At 40.7% G+C, this 15,031-nt stretch overlaps 1 long non-coding RNA gene across 2 annotated transcripts in view; it reads left to right on the top strand.

The window, feature by feature from the left end:
* Positions 1-2,251: 2,251 nt before the first annotated feature.
* LOC120396773 overlaps positions 2,252-15,031 on the top strand; it is a 28,712-nt gene continuing 15,932 nt past the window's right edge. Inside the window, exons 1-3 of one of the 2 annotated variants that reach the window (XR_005593361.1) lie at positions 2,263-2,518; positions 3,380-4,153; positions 5,999-6,074. This is a non-coding gene — a long non-coding RNA (uncharacterized LOC120396773). Of the gene's footprint in view, positions 2,519-3,379; positions 4,154-5,998; positions 6,075-15,031 lie in introns of both variants that reach the window. The other variant, XR_005593362.1, reaches the window with a different exon arrangement.

Genomic DNA, 15,031 nt, shown 5'->3' with positions numbered 1-15,031 from the left:
GGCACCTATACACCCTTTGATGTTCTGGGCTTCAGTCTATTGCAGCCCCAGCATGAGAGCTTTGGCTCTTTCACTCTAGCTGGAGGATATCATATCTTTAGGTCTGGAGGTCTGTGAATCAATGTCCAGTGTGTTGGCCAATATGGGGCCATCACACCTGCACCATCTGTCACTTTCAATATTTGTATGATCACGAGTAAAGCATAGGATGACGGGACTCCTTACTGCCAGAGATTAAACTGAGAGAAATATATAGAGTAAGATGAGCCCATTAGTTTTTTCTCCTGCAGAAAGTAGGCTGAAACAGTTCTGAAACATTCTTAGCAGAATAATGTATCGGGAGAGCTGCTTATTGCAAGGTATTACTCAAAACCTCTTTTGCTGATACACAAAATGAAAAGAAAGTGAGAAGAAAAACCAACAAAGCGGTCTGTCTTTGAGTTGAAGTGGAAAAGATATACAGGAATGGGGCAGGGGGTAAAAATAACACCATTTATTTTACAACCTGTAGAAACAGCTACAGCTAGGTAGAGAGAACTAGGTTGAAGGGTGAATGCTCTTGTTGGAAACCTAGACTTGTGCTGCTCTCTCTTTGGCCATGGTTTTGAAGCTTACATGGTCTGGATAAAATGATACAATGCACATTATTGTTATTTATATAGCACCATAGGTGACACATGTACTGTCAGAAGATGAGGTCTATGACCTGAGAAGCTTGCACTCTAAGTTAGGCAGGTACAACACAATGTTTAATGGTAAGGCGTGAACTAAGGAGCAGATAGCTTTCCACTGCTAACCTCTAATTCAGCGCTAGCTGAAAGAAGCAAATGTTGAACAGGAACATGAAGATGGCATGAAGAAAGACAGGCAGAAAACTGTCTAGTGGGAGGAGGCACAGGAAGGACTGTGGAATGGGGAGAGAGTAGAAAGGATGAGAGGGAAGGGGAAGGAATGAGAGTTGAAATTAGGCAGAGCTGTGCACTGCCTTGGTGAAATCAGACCATGAGCTTGACATGGAAGATGTCAGGAAGCCACTAAAGGGATTCAATGGTTAGAGGAGATGAGCTGCAGAATTTAAGCAGCAGGATTTTCTGTTCCACTGGATGTTTTCTTATGAGACAGTATTTTCAAAGCACACAGACTGGAAGGGGCAGGAAGAGGAAAGAAGTAGTTGGTGTGTATTCACCCAACCCCAACAGAAACCAGGCTGTGGGGCCTCACTGATGGAAGGACTGCCTGGAAGAGGGAGCAGGAAATGGCTCAGTGGCGCAAGCTGCCTGCAAACCCCCACTCCACAAAGGCCGGGGCCCTAGAACTGGGTGGTGCCGCCCACAAAGTGGATGAGGTCAGCTTGGCATGGGTAGGGTCAAGCTGCTCAGTAGGGGATTTGATTCAGCATGTCTCTTATGGAGATCCAGAAGGTTCCCTGGGTAGGTGCATGGGAGGGCAGTAGTGCTGAATCCCCCCTGTGCACAGCTGCTACCCAGTGCACAGAGAGGGGTTGTATAATGTTTGCCCTCTGCACTAGGGGCGGTGCATCTAGCCTATTTGTTTCAAAATTAGCAGGACAACAGAATCTGCTTAGTAACACTGGGCCAAAATTTGTCTGTGTTGAACTGAGTTAAATGTAATTACTCCTGGGGAGGATTTGGCGCATTAGGCGGTTCTCTGAGAGATTGTGCCACAATTAAGCAGACTTCCTACTTGTGCACAACCTGGGGTACATGAAATGCACCATCCCTGAGAAAGAGCATACTACTCGGTCTATAAGGGACAAAGAGAAAACCATCTATCTTTGACTGGGGGGTGGGGAGGTGCAGGTAGAGTAGCCTTGCTTCACCTACCCATTACCCTGTATTGTACTGCAATCTATGGTTACAAACCCCTCAGGTGATTTTCTTGTTGGATACAATCTCATAAAAACACTTTGAACAAGTCCCGAATATTGTGCACAGGCGATCATTTGTCTATTCACATTGCGTTTCCTTTGCAGGTGAACGGAAGACGTAGGGCCAGGTTTGTATATGGCATCGGGGAAACCTTTCGGCGTACCTTTCATGGATGGACAGTACAAACCGGTAGAACAAAACACACAGAACTTGTGCAGAGGCTTTGAGATGGCAACACTGACACTTCATGTGGACTGAGTTTACTGATTAATTAAACGGGAGCTTTACTTCTAAATTGGCTGCAGCTGGAGGAAATAAGGCATGTTGAGAAAAGGGAAGCAGTTACCACAGAGGCAGGGCTTGAAACGGTAGGCTGACTTGCTCCCTACTGTATTGTTTGCAGGGCATGTGGGAAATTTTTGGTTTGCTCTTTTGGAAATTCCTCAGCAGGACACAGTGTGACAATCTGCTGGTGCTTCCAGAACTGTGAGTTACTGTATTACCCCTCTCAGCCGTAGCAAGTGAAAGTTTTGCTTCTGCTAAGCTGTGTGACAGCTCCCAGATGCACCCGCTAGTCTGCCTTCCCAGCAAACCTTCAGGACTCTGCTAGTCCAAACCTTGTCTTGAAGGTAACAAAGTGAACCTCAACTTCCACATTCCCCAGAAACATCTCCCTGCAGTGTCCAGCCCCATTACTAGACTTTCACAGCAGTTAAGTTGGTTGCTCCTTTAAAGAGACATGCACTGCAACCTGTTAGCTTAACTGGGGTAAATACCCCTTCCCTTCAGTTAGTTCACTGAAGTGGTTTATAATAAAACCAGTTTATTTAACAAAAGGCCATAGGATTAAGTCATGGCAAGTATAAGGAGTAAAGATAGAAAGGGTTGCAAGCATCTGAAGAAATGGGATTTTTTTTACCCATGAAAGCTTATGCCCAAATAAATCTGTTAGTCTTTAAAGTGCCACCAGCCTCCTTGTTATTCATAACTACAGCCACACACTTCTGCACAGGACTAATCTGGGATAGAGTGATGCCTGCCTTGTTCAGTTAACTTTCCTGGGGTTTTTCCGCCCGTGCTATTTGCTTTACAAGCCCTTTACTTAAGACCAAATAGGTCCTAAGAGACATGTGTCAGGTAGCAAGCCACTGGTGGCCATCACCAGCTTAGGGAGGCTTGGGGTTTATTCCAGAGAGTGCAAGTCACAGGGCCTTTAAAGGGCACGGTTTTATGTGGAATCAGATGGCCAAACTCCAAGCGTTGGCAGATGTGTTGATAAGATAGTTCATCTAATAACAGCTATGAGGAGCACTAGGCAGAGAGACAGAGAGAGAGAGAAAGAGATGTATTTGACTGGCAATTATATAGGAGAAGGGAGTCAGTAGCAGCAGCTAGTGACATAATATATTTATCTTCCTCAAGAACAATGCCTTCTAAAGCCCAGATTTTTTTTGTTTCATTTTCTGCTCTTCTTCTCTTTCCTGGAGAAGAAGGCCTGGAGAACCAGCTGTTGATACTTCATCTGGGAAACTGACACCTAAAACCTTCCTCCTCACAAAGGAATCCAACTCTATCTGAATAATTTTGAATTGGCAGTAGCAATTTGTAAAATTGCATCCCACTAGTGAATCATAACTCATTTTGGGGATCTATTGTATTTTCTACAAACCTTCTCTTGCTGGGAACAGACAGGAACTCTGGGAGACAGAGATAGGTAATTTACACCCTTTTCCTCAGTGGTCACAGCTGCCAAAAGAAATACTGCTGCTCCTGGAAAGGAAGTATGGACATACTCAAAATACCCTCATACATTCCCGCTGCAACCCCTGCTCATGATGAAAGCCCTTCCAGTCTGGGTTGGTCAAAAGTTTGGTGTGTGGAAAGCCTTTAGAGAGAATCTCTTCCTTCCAGAGCCTTTGCCGCTTGCCACTCACAAGTTCAAATCCAACTGGGTTGACGGTCACCATCTGAAGTTGATTTGCTGTTTTAAGTCAAATGAATTTGGTGGGTCCCATCCATTTCTTAATGGATAGCTATTCCCAAATCACCAGCACTACCAGCACTAACAGTCAGACTCAGGTGACAGTCTCAACAGAGAGTCCAAGGAGGGGATAGGTCCTTCATATGGTCCCTCCAGGGTTTCCTTGAGGTACATTGACTGTTGCCTATATGGTACCTATTCTATGGATAAATGGAAGGCATTTGTTTCCACTGCTGTCATTCCTACTACCCGTCATCAGAACTAAATTTACTTGTGTTTTCAGGTATGTTTTGGAAACTGTTTATATCTTTCACCGCATTCATGATCATATTAGAACAGGAATTAATTCTTTGGGTAGAGTGTTAGATCTTTCTTTCATTCATTCGTTTGTTTGCCATTTGATCTGACATGGTGAGATAGCATCCTTCTAATGTAGTAACTGTTGTTTAAATGGTTCATCCTAAGCATTGATTTGTCTGGCTATGAATAAGGAATGGAGAATCTGGCCCTGAGTAAATATTACATTGTAAGGAAATAGGAATATGTAAGTAAAGCATGTGGCTGTACTGTTGTTTTACAATGCACTTTCACAAAAAGTTCAAAATGTCTTTTAGTCTCGGATTACTGCATGAATGACCAGCATTATTTGAACAGTTTTGGATTTAAGAGTTTTAAAAATCAGGATAAAACCATCCATCCACCAACATAATCCTATTTACAGCATTAAGAACCTACTGCATTGCAGGAGAACAAATTTCAGCTGACAAAATCTTCAAACATAAGGAAACGGCTTTAACCTTTTGTGCATTAGAAAGGGAAGAGAAAAAAGATTATGGCAACCAAATTATAACACTTGCATTTTGAATAATTTAAACCGCTTTAGGCACGTGGCTGTATTTTTCAGGAGTTTGTTTGTTTCTTTTTTGTACACACTGGAATAAAACTTTAAAGCAGTTACAGTAAAACAGCTCTAATTAAACTATCAGGATGGTTTTGTTAAAGGTTAGTTGCATAGTTTGGCTCACGTTAAAGGCCTAAATTACCATATGGAGATGAGTGATTTTGAGACACCTTAATGAGGCTTGATTTTCAGAGGTGATCAGCTCAAGTTGCACACCAAAATAACTAGTTGCATTCAATAATGTGTAGACCATCATGTCTAATAATAACCAAGAACATGCACTGCATCTATTGTGTGCTTCATTCTCTTATTGGTAAATAAGACAACAAAATTAGAAGATTTAGACATGTTTTAAAAATTAATGACTAAGCATAGGATAATTTCACTATGTTTGAATTTGTCAGTTACTATTAGAGTACTAAACGTGGGCATGAAAATGTTACTGAAGACCAAATCTGGGTCATTTGCTCAGAACTTTTATGTAACTAAAGAGTTACACAGCTAAAAACTTCCCTCTACTTTACTACCCATTCCCCTCTTCAACTCTCTATGTTACTTATATGCCTCCATCACCATTATATCCATGTGCCTTGCAATATGTATCCTTACAGCACCCTGTGAGGTAGGGAAATGCTAGTATTGCTATTCTACAGAGGGGTAGGGTGATTAAGTGATTTGCTCAAATTCACACAGGAACCCTGTAGTAGAGCAAGGAACTGAACCAAAGTCTCTAGGGTCCTAAGATAGTACCTTAACCACTGGACCACCCTAGCCTTCCCTATTAGGGAAATCTTTGAGAAGCCACTGATATAGGAAATAAAGGGGCTTTGGGGCTCTGGAAGGAGAAGCAGAAAGTATCTGTGCCAGTCAGAGAGGCACAAATGGGATTCCCCCAACTCCCAGTGATGGGCATAAGTCACAGGGGCAGTGCCTCAGCTGATGTATGCTCGGTTGAGTTATGGCAGTTTAAACCTGCTAAGGATCTGCCCCAGCGAGTTCAGATTAAGATCTGACTGTTCAAGTCAGGTGGGGAAGTTTGTGTTTCGAGTCAGCTCAAGACATTTGGGTTTAAATCCAAATTTGAGCTTCTCAAAAGTTTGGAGGTGGGTGTTTGGATCTGTCATTCCACTTCAGACCCATCTGCAGGGGTTTTGGTCTCACAGTTACATGGGTTGGTTGGCAGGGGGCATAATCCAAATCTTATTTTATCTAATCTAATCTATCCAGGTTTCTGTAATGACACCCATCATCAGAGTGCCTGAGCACTTTCCAAAGACTTAAACTCCAGAAACAAAGCTGGAAGGTAAGTCCTTCACTATGGAATAACTGTTAAAGTAGGTCAATATGCAGGCCAAACGACCTTCATGAAGTACTTCTTAAATTCGGAATTTGATTGTATCAGTATGTTAAAGTATTCTTTATGCCTGCACAGCATCTCCAGGTGTTCTGACCAGTTCTAATTAGAACCATTAGCCCTTACCTCCAGCTGGCAGAATTGGCATAAGTATCTGAATAGAAGGGAAAAATATGGGGTGGAAAGAAAGTAAGTTTCCCTGCTTGTGTTAAAAGTGAAATTATTTAAGCATGAGAATGTCCTCAGATCCCTTCCCCTAGCCTTTTCCTTTCCTCTGAGATTAATAAATAAAACAAAGGCTACAGAGGAACATTTGTATTTTCCAGGTTGATTTTTATTTTGTTTTATCCAGGGAGGCAGATGCACATAGTCTGACAGGAGGCATTAAGCTCAATGAACTTTTTTCACTTCACAGACTTCTCCCCCTTGAAGTGAAAGACTTTAAAAGGGGGCAGGGAGAGGGAGTGAGCCTTTTACGGCAATCCTAGCAAACACTTGTGCTCATGGCACTTTCTGTGTTTCACATCAAAGGAAAGAGTCACCCTTCATTAAAGGTAAAAGGCAGATTATTACAGGATCTAATTTATCTTTTGATTCCAGCAGATAACACACTTATATTACCATGCTTAGCTGCTGTGCAGCTCCCCAGGCAAAGAAAGAGAGACCACAGGGTGGTTAATAGTAATGCAGAAATCCCAATCAGTTGGAAAGTCTGTCAAGCAAGCATCCAAAAATTCAGAAGCTCTTTAGACTGGAAGTTGCACAAGAAGAGTCTCCCCTGGGAGATATTTGGAACTTCCCAGTTTTCATCTGAGGCAAAACCTGAAAGCTCAGGAAAAATGTAAACAAACAAAAATTCTAAGCAAACTTTTTTGAAACACAAAGATGGTCCAGGCTCATCCATTTAGTTTAAAATGAACCTTATTTATTCCAGACCAGTTCTTTCATTTGTAATGGTAACACAAAAGTTATGATGGGAGCAGAAAGGGAAAGTTTACTCCTGTGAAAGAACTCCTGTTTAGGTCCTGATCTTACCAACTGAGGTCAGTTAGGAAGACTGGGTTTGTAACAGGTGTGAAGGGAAAATAATAGACTGTTTCCAAGCTTCAAGCACCTTCTTGAAGAGGTATTGTCTGATTAAAAAGGAAGATTACTGCTGGGGAAGTTGTTCTGTTACTTAATCCAGATTCAGATGGTCTTTTTCTGTCCTCAGTCATAGGTATTGAACCCCAGAGCCTTCAGTGATGAGGCATACATGTATAAGTGTGTATAGCATGAAAGACAGAAAGGTCTCATAATTGAGGCATTGGACTGGGACTCAGGAGATCTGGGTTCATTTCCCAGCTCTGACACAGACGTCCTGTTTGACCTTGGGCAAGTTACCTAATTCCTTAGTGTGTCAGTTCCCTATCTTTAAAGGGGGGATAATACTATTTCCCTATCTTATAGGAGTGATATAGCATAACTTCAGTGATTGTGTGTTGCTCAAAACCCATGGAGGTTGGTCTGTAAAAAAGCCTATAAAATGAATATATCACAACCAAGTCACAGTAAGGCTACATAAATAGCAGAATACCTTCAAGTCTTGTATGTCTTATATAAAGAATGGAAGGCTGAGGAGTACGCTATTAATTTAAATTTGAATTATCCCAACCAAAATTGCATTGGAGAGTGTCTCTTTGCCACAGATCAAAATAATGTTCCCATGGGAACCAAGCTGTAAATCTCTATTATAGGGCTTAGTGCTGATTCTAGAGTGAAAATGTTTGCTCTTGCAGCCTACTGGATGCTGAAGATGAGGCAAGAACATACATTTTATTTACGACCCCGGGGGGCACTCAAAATTCTGCAAGAGTGTAGGGCCTGATAATGGAAAAATGTAGGGTCTCTCTAAGTAAGTCCAAGATACCAAGCCCTTTCATGTTTCAGGTCAGGCAGAGTTACTTTTAGAGATTTATTTGGAAACTAAAGCCTTTTTAAAAAAAAATCAGCGTATAAGTCTAGTGAATTGACCGTACTGCTCTACTGAGGTCTTTTTTTCTACTTTAATGATTTTTTTTTCATGTTTAACAGGCTCTCCACATTGTAGTTCATGCACCATTAATGTAATCAAATCATTACACTGATGTTAAAAATCCACTCCAAGGAGCCAATAGGCTGTGACAACTACTAACTGAAGTTTCAAGGGTGTTGTAAGAATCATAGAAATGTGGGTCTGGCAGGGATCTCAAGATGTCATTCCAGCCTCCTGTGTTAAGGCAGGACCAAGTATACTTTAGACAACCCCTGACAGGTGTTTGTGTACCCTGTTCATAAAAATCTCCAATGACGGAGATTCTACAACCTCCCGAGGAAGCTTAGTCCATTGCTTAACTATACTTATAGTTAAAAAGTTGTTCCTAATATCTACCCCAAATCTCCCTTGCTGCAAATTAAGCTCATTACTTCTTGTCCTACCTTCAGTGGACATGGAGAACAACTGATCATTGTAATATTTATAACAGCCCTTAACATATTTGAAGACTATCAGGATCCCGCCTTGGTCTTCTTTTCTCAAGTCTAAACATGCACATTTTTAAAAAAACTTTTCTTCATAAGCTCAGATTTTCCTGAACCTTTTGTCATTTTTGTTGCTCTCCTCTGGACTCGCTCCAATTTGTCCACATCTTTCCTGAAATGTGGCGCCCAGAACTGGACACAGTACTCCAGCTGAGGCCTCACCAGTGCCAAGTAGAACGGGACCTACTGTGTCTTAAATACAACACTCCTGTTAATACACCCCAGAATGTATTAACCTTTTTTTCACAACTGTATCACATTTTTAACTACTTCTGTTTTGTGATCCCCTATAACCCTCGGGCTCTTTACAGCAGTACTACTGCCTAGCTGGTTATTCCACATTTTGTAGTAGTGCATTTGATCTTCCTCCACCCCCCCATGAAGACCTTTGCAATTGTTTTTATTGAATTTCATCTTGTTGATTTCAGATCATTTCTCCAATTTGTCAAGGTTGTTTTGAATTCTGATCCTGCCCTCCAGAGTGCTTCCAAGCCCTTGCAGCAAGGGGTTATCTGCAAATTTTATAAGCATACTCCTCCATTCCATTATCCAAGTCATTAATGAAAATATTGACTAGTACTGGAGGCAGGACTGACCACCTGTGGGGCCCCACTAGATACTTCCTCCCAGTTTGACAGTGAGCCATTGATAACTACTCTTTGAGTATGGTTTTTCAAATAGTTACACACCCACCTTATAGTAAATTCATTTAGACCACATTTCCCTAGTTTGCTTATGAGAATGTTATGTTGGACTGTATCAAAAGCCTTGTTAAAAGGAAGATATAGCACCTGTGCAGCTTCTCCCCTATCCATTAGGCCCGTAATCCTATCAAAGAAGGAAATTAGGTTGGTTTGGTATGTTTTGTTCTTGACAAATCCATGCTGGCTATGCCTTATACCCTATCATCCTCTAGGTGCTTACAAATTGGTTGTTTAATATTTTGTTGTAGCATCTTTCCAGGTAGCAAAGCTAGGCTGAGTGGTCTATAATTCCCTGGGTTCTCTTTGTCCCCCTTTTTAAAGACAAGTACTATATTTGCCCTTCTCCAGTCCTCTGGAACCTCGCCCATCCTCCATGAGTTCTCAAAGATAATTGCTAATGGTTCCAAGATTGCTTCAACTTGCTCCTTAAGTACCCTAGGGAATTTCATCAGGCCCCTTCAACTTCTTTCCCCTTTGTTATTAATATTTATTGTGATAAGTATCTGGTCACAATTTACCTTTTTAGTGAAGATTGAAGCAAAATAGGCATTAAACATCTCAGCTTTCTTGATATAGTCTGTTTTTGGCTCTTGTTTCCCACTAAATAATGGATTTACATTTTCCATCATTTTTCTCTTGCTTGTAAAGACCTCCTCTTATTGCCTTTATGTTCCTTGCTAGGTGTAACTTGTTAGCATTTCTGATTTTTGTCCCTAGATGCTTGTGCTATTCTTTTGTGCTCATCCTTAGTAATTTGTCCATGTTTCCAATTTTTGTAGGATTCCTTTTTGATTTTCAGGTCATTAAAGACTACCTGGTGGAGTCCTATTGTCTCTTACTATTTTTCCTATTTTTCCTTCACTTTGAGATAGTTTCCTGTTTTACCTTTAATAGAGTCACTTTGAGGAACTGCCAACTCTTCTGTGTCCTTTTCCCTTTGATTTTCTTCCCGCAGGACCTTACATACCAGATCTCTGTTTGTTAACATCTGCTTTTTTAAAGCCCATTGTCCTTATTCTTTCTTTCTTTCTTAGATTCTATCATAAGACAGAATGAATCATTTCATGATCACTTTCACCAAAATTGCCTTCCACTTTCAGATTCACAACCAATTCCTCCCTGTTAGTCAGAATTAAGTCTAAAATGGCTGTCCCTCTCTGATTACTTCCTCCCACTTCTGATACAAAAAGTTGTTTTCAATACATTCTAAGAATTGATTGGACATTTTGTGTTTTGATATATTACTTTTCCAACAGATGTCTTGGTAGTTAAATTCCCCTTTTACTACCATGTTGTGTGTTTTGGATATTTCATTACTTTGCCAGGGTTCAATGGGTCCTGCAAGTCCCATGATCTTGCCTTCTTTGAAGCATCTTCAAATGCCAGCTATCCCTGCTATCCAGTTGGAATTCTCTTCTTTCTCCTGTTATTGCCCCTATTTTGACCTGATCTTGTGTATCCCTGTGTCCCTGTTCATCTGCCCACGCATGAGGACCTCTGGCATGTATGTCCTCCAGGCTGAAGAATGATGTTCCACAGATTCCTTTGTGCCTAACCCACTACTGCCACAGCACTTCTGAAGTTCTGTGTCAACAATTGTTTAGATACCAGAGGTTCTAGAAGTATGAGAGTTTTTGGACTGGAAGGTAGTCCGAACCTAAGACAAGAATGCCAACTATAGCTGGGATTCAGGATAGATACAGGAACTGAACTGGCAGGATGGGAATATACTTCACCTGTGGAGGAACCGATGAATGATGAAAACTCAGCAAAGATGGAAGATTATTGATTTAAATGAAGTCCAGGACACCAGGAAATTCCAATAAACTTGGCTGTCTGGTCTTCAGAAGTGGCTAAGATACCTTCTGTCCAGTAGGTGGTGTCAAGTAATCTAGTAAAGGCAATTCAAGCTGGAGAAAAAGTCCATAAATAGCCCTTCAAATGCTGTTCTGTGATTTTGACATTCCATCTGAACCTTCTTTAATGAGGCCAAGTTAGGAACTGTTTTGATTCAATGTCTGAGCTGGAATGCCTTGAATAATTTTTTTTCCCCTCTCCACAGCCTCATACAAGCCTGATTATTCCACTAGAGACATTGTGAGACTAGTCCAGGAAGTATGTTTTGAGCTTATTAAAAGGCTTTATTAAAACTGGCACATACAAGTAATGATCAATGAGTGCCTGGCACCAGTACACTGAACCACATTGTGCAGAGCATAATATTGATGTTCACTGAATACTTACAGCATTAAGCAATGGTTCATTTAATTAAAAAAAAAGTGCTTTGGAAAATACTTTAAAGCAGAGGTGGTAAGTAAAATGCTGTACAACAAATACCATCCAAGCTTTGATGTAACATAAATTTGTTATCTCTAAAGGACAAGTGCCAGTGATAAAAGGCAGTTAGTTAGGTACAGGACCTGTGTGAAAAGTTCTGCACAGAATTGGCAAATAAACCCAGTGGGTTTTGCTGGTGTAATCTCTTACGTTCCTTTTCTTAAGAAAAAGGAAATTTTCAGTAGCCAGTGATTCAGAATTGCATCAAACAACTGTGCATGAATGTGCCTGACATTGGCTCTTTCATACTACGGTGGTGGGTGCATTAGGAACATGTAGATAAACAGACACTTTTGCATTTGTTCCAGGAGCTCAGATAAATAAGTAGCAATAGTACAGTATTCTTTCACTGCAGGAGGTCTCCATTTTACTAACATTTCTGCTAACCATTCTTAGTTTTTGCTATTTTTTTTACTGATGTGTTCTTTTCTAATCCCATTTGTGTACCTGTTGCTGATTAGATTAATGGTCCAGCATCTCTGAGACACTTGTTTAAGATGTGGAAAGAATGTTGTACGGTATATCAGCCATTCACATCTGTGCTCTACAAGTTTAAAATCACCCTTTGTTGAGAGACATAGAAAGAGAAAGAACTGCCTGGAATACACTTTAAGATGCTAGTGAGCAGCTTTGTAACCTTCCCCTGGCATTTAGTAGTTGTCATTTAAAAAGCAGCTTTTACTGATTTGCACTATTTGAGTGTATTGTGGTATTGTCCTTTCTAAGTGTAGCTGTCAAACACTGCATGGCAGGAAAAAGTACATTTTTAATGACCATCATATACAGAAAGATAGATTTTAAGTGATTACAAGAAATAAAGCGTAGAAGTCAGAATTGATTACAAGAAAACAAAAGTGAAATGCAACTAATGCCTAACTTAAAACTAAGTGAATTCAAGGCAAAGGTCTCTCTCATCACATGTCTCATCAATCTTACTGGCTGATCTTTCAGTCAGGATCTCTTCCCCCTGTCCAATATTGCTTCCTTTGTTCTTCAGGTGGTGTTGATGCTGTGGGTATGGAGAAAGGGAGAGACAATTTGGGGCACCTCCTCTCTCCCTCTGTACAGTTCTTTCTCCTCTTTGTGAGTCCTCTATAGCCAAGGTTCAGGAGACAGAAAGTCTATGTGGATGGGATCTCCAAGCTGTTCCTTTGTCAAGGTGTAGATTTTTTGCCCACACCCTCTTTCCTGCCAAAGAATAGCCACTTAAACACATGATGGCTCATTTGATGATATTGACACCTGGCTGAGGTGTTGACTAGACTTTTGTCTCTGAGGAACTGGTTTGTGGCTTCCTGCTCCCCCCCGCCCCCGTTATGTCTAGTAATACCATATGGTTATAGGATTCTACTATACATACAATGTTGCCACACCTATTTTACCAGGACAGTAATGATCAGCAAATTGTAGTGATACCTCACAAGGCATACTTTGTATAAGATTAATCATAGTCAGTATGAAACAGATGAATACAGACTGTCTCACCCACCCAAGAGCCCAAACCCCTTCTGCCTACCATCTCCTCAACCCTCCTCTTCTTTTTATCTGCAACCCACAAAATGGCTTGAAACCTATCCTGTAACCCGAATTTCACAATACTCTACACCTGCAAGGGATTGTGGGACATGGGAGCCACAGGATAATTTTTCAGCCACTCTGTGAGTTGCAGACTAAATCAAGTTGAGAATCACTGTTGAAAGCTAAGCATAGAATTGAGACACCTACAGCCTAGTCCCTGTTGGCTGGTCAAGAAGATTTCCTTTCTGCTCAAATAGCAGAGCTGACTATAGATTGTAAGAGTTCCTTCCAGTTCAATTCCTATTTCTGATAATGTGTATATAGTTTGTCCAGTTACCACATTGGACTGAGTCTGCTGAATGGGTAGATCTGGCCTACTGTCTGTCCATAAATTAGCAAGTGCAATTTATTATATTTGACTGAAAGCAAATACCGGCACCAAGTTTTCAATGGAAAAAAGCTAGAGCAATAAACATATGCTGCCTGGCCACTGCTCAGTTACAAATTACCGGGAGTCTTTAATTAATACATTCAGTAGGCTGACATGTTTTTCTTCTATTAATAAGGTTGTAACACACATTTTGCTGTGGAGAAGGGAATCACCTCCCTAGCCAGATCAGTGTAATTGAGTTGGCTGATCTTCCTTTCTTTCTGTTCTGTATATGGTAAAACATCCAGACGCACACTGGCGTATGTGTTACTGGTGCTGCTGAGTGTGCATGTCCTCCAAGTACTCTGCTCTGTGGTTAGGCAGTGCCTGCCTAGATTTTCTCAGAATTCACTGACTAAAAACATGGTTAGACAGCATGACAGGTGTTTGGCAGATGGTTGTGTTGTGAAATAAGCTCCACCACATTTGTTTTAATTGAATCAGAGGATGTCACGGCCAGTTTATAAATATGACTCAGGCGCAAAACGACAGCTGCACTGATAGTTCTTGATTTGTGTCACATACACACCAGTTTTATACCAATCCCTATTGACTTCAACGGAATTACTTCTGAATTAAATCTCTATAAGGCCACAAAAATTGCATGACTTTAACTAAATAATTTTCTGAATAAATTTTGTTATATTAGTGGAACTCCTCCCTTCTGTTAAATTGGTTTAAGAGTGGCTCATATTGATGTAGCTTGATTCAATAAAACAATTTGAGTGTCCACACTAAACAAGTTGCATCAATTTAACTAAATTGATTTAGAATATGATTTTCTTATAATGGTGCAATTCCCGAGCGTAGACCAGCCTTAAGTGAGTGGAGAATTGGACCCATGTTGCTGATGAGGCCTCAGTAAAGACTGCAGGAATCTGGGCCTGTGAGATTTTTGGCATATTCTTTTGTTGTTGTAATGCACATTTTCATATTTTTATGTAGAAGATATGAGTAGGAGGAATGATAGAGTAACAGTAACAGTAGTAATAGTAATTTTAATTGATTAAAATAGATATGATTTTTCAACATTTGTTTTCATTCCAAATAGGGACAGAAAGTCAAAATATAAAAATTTGTAACAAACTACCTCCCTCCCGCCCCCCAAAAAATAATTATTTGGAAACATTGAAATGAAACATTTCATTCTGGTTTGCTGAACTGAATTGAAACATTTACTTTTGTTTGATATTAAACTCCATCTGCCTCTGGAGCCTTATGGGAGTTGTAGTTAGGGTGCTTCATGCTCCTTCTCGCCCCTATGCACCAGGCTCCCTGATTAGACTACATGTCCCATGATGCACCCTCTGTCATGTTACACCCCCCCCATAATGTACCATTTAGCTTGGTCAGAGTGA

This window comes from Mauremys reevesii, linkage group 2 (assembly GCF_016161935.1).
Source record: "Mauremys reevesii isolate NIE-2019 linkage group 2, ASM1616193v1, whole genome shotgun sequence".
Taxonomy (NCBI): Eukaryota; Metazoa; Chordata; order Testudines; family Geoemydidae; genus Mauremys; species Mauremys reevesii.
This window is presented reverse-complemented; position numbering and strand designations above follow the sequence as displayed.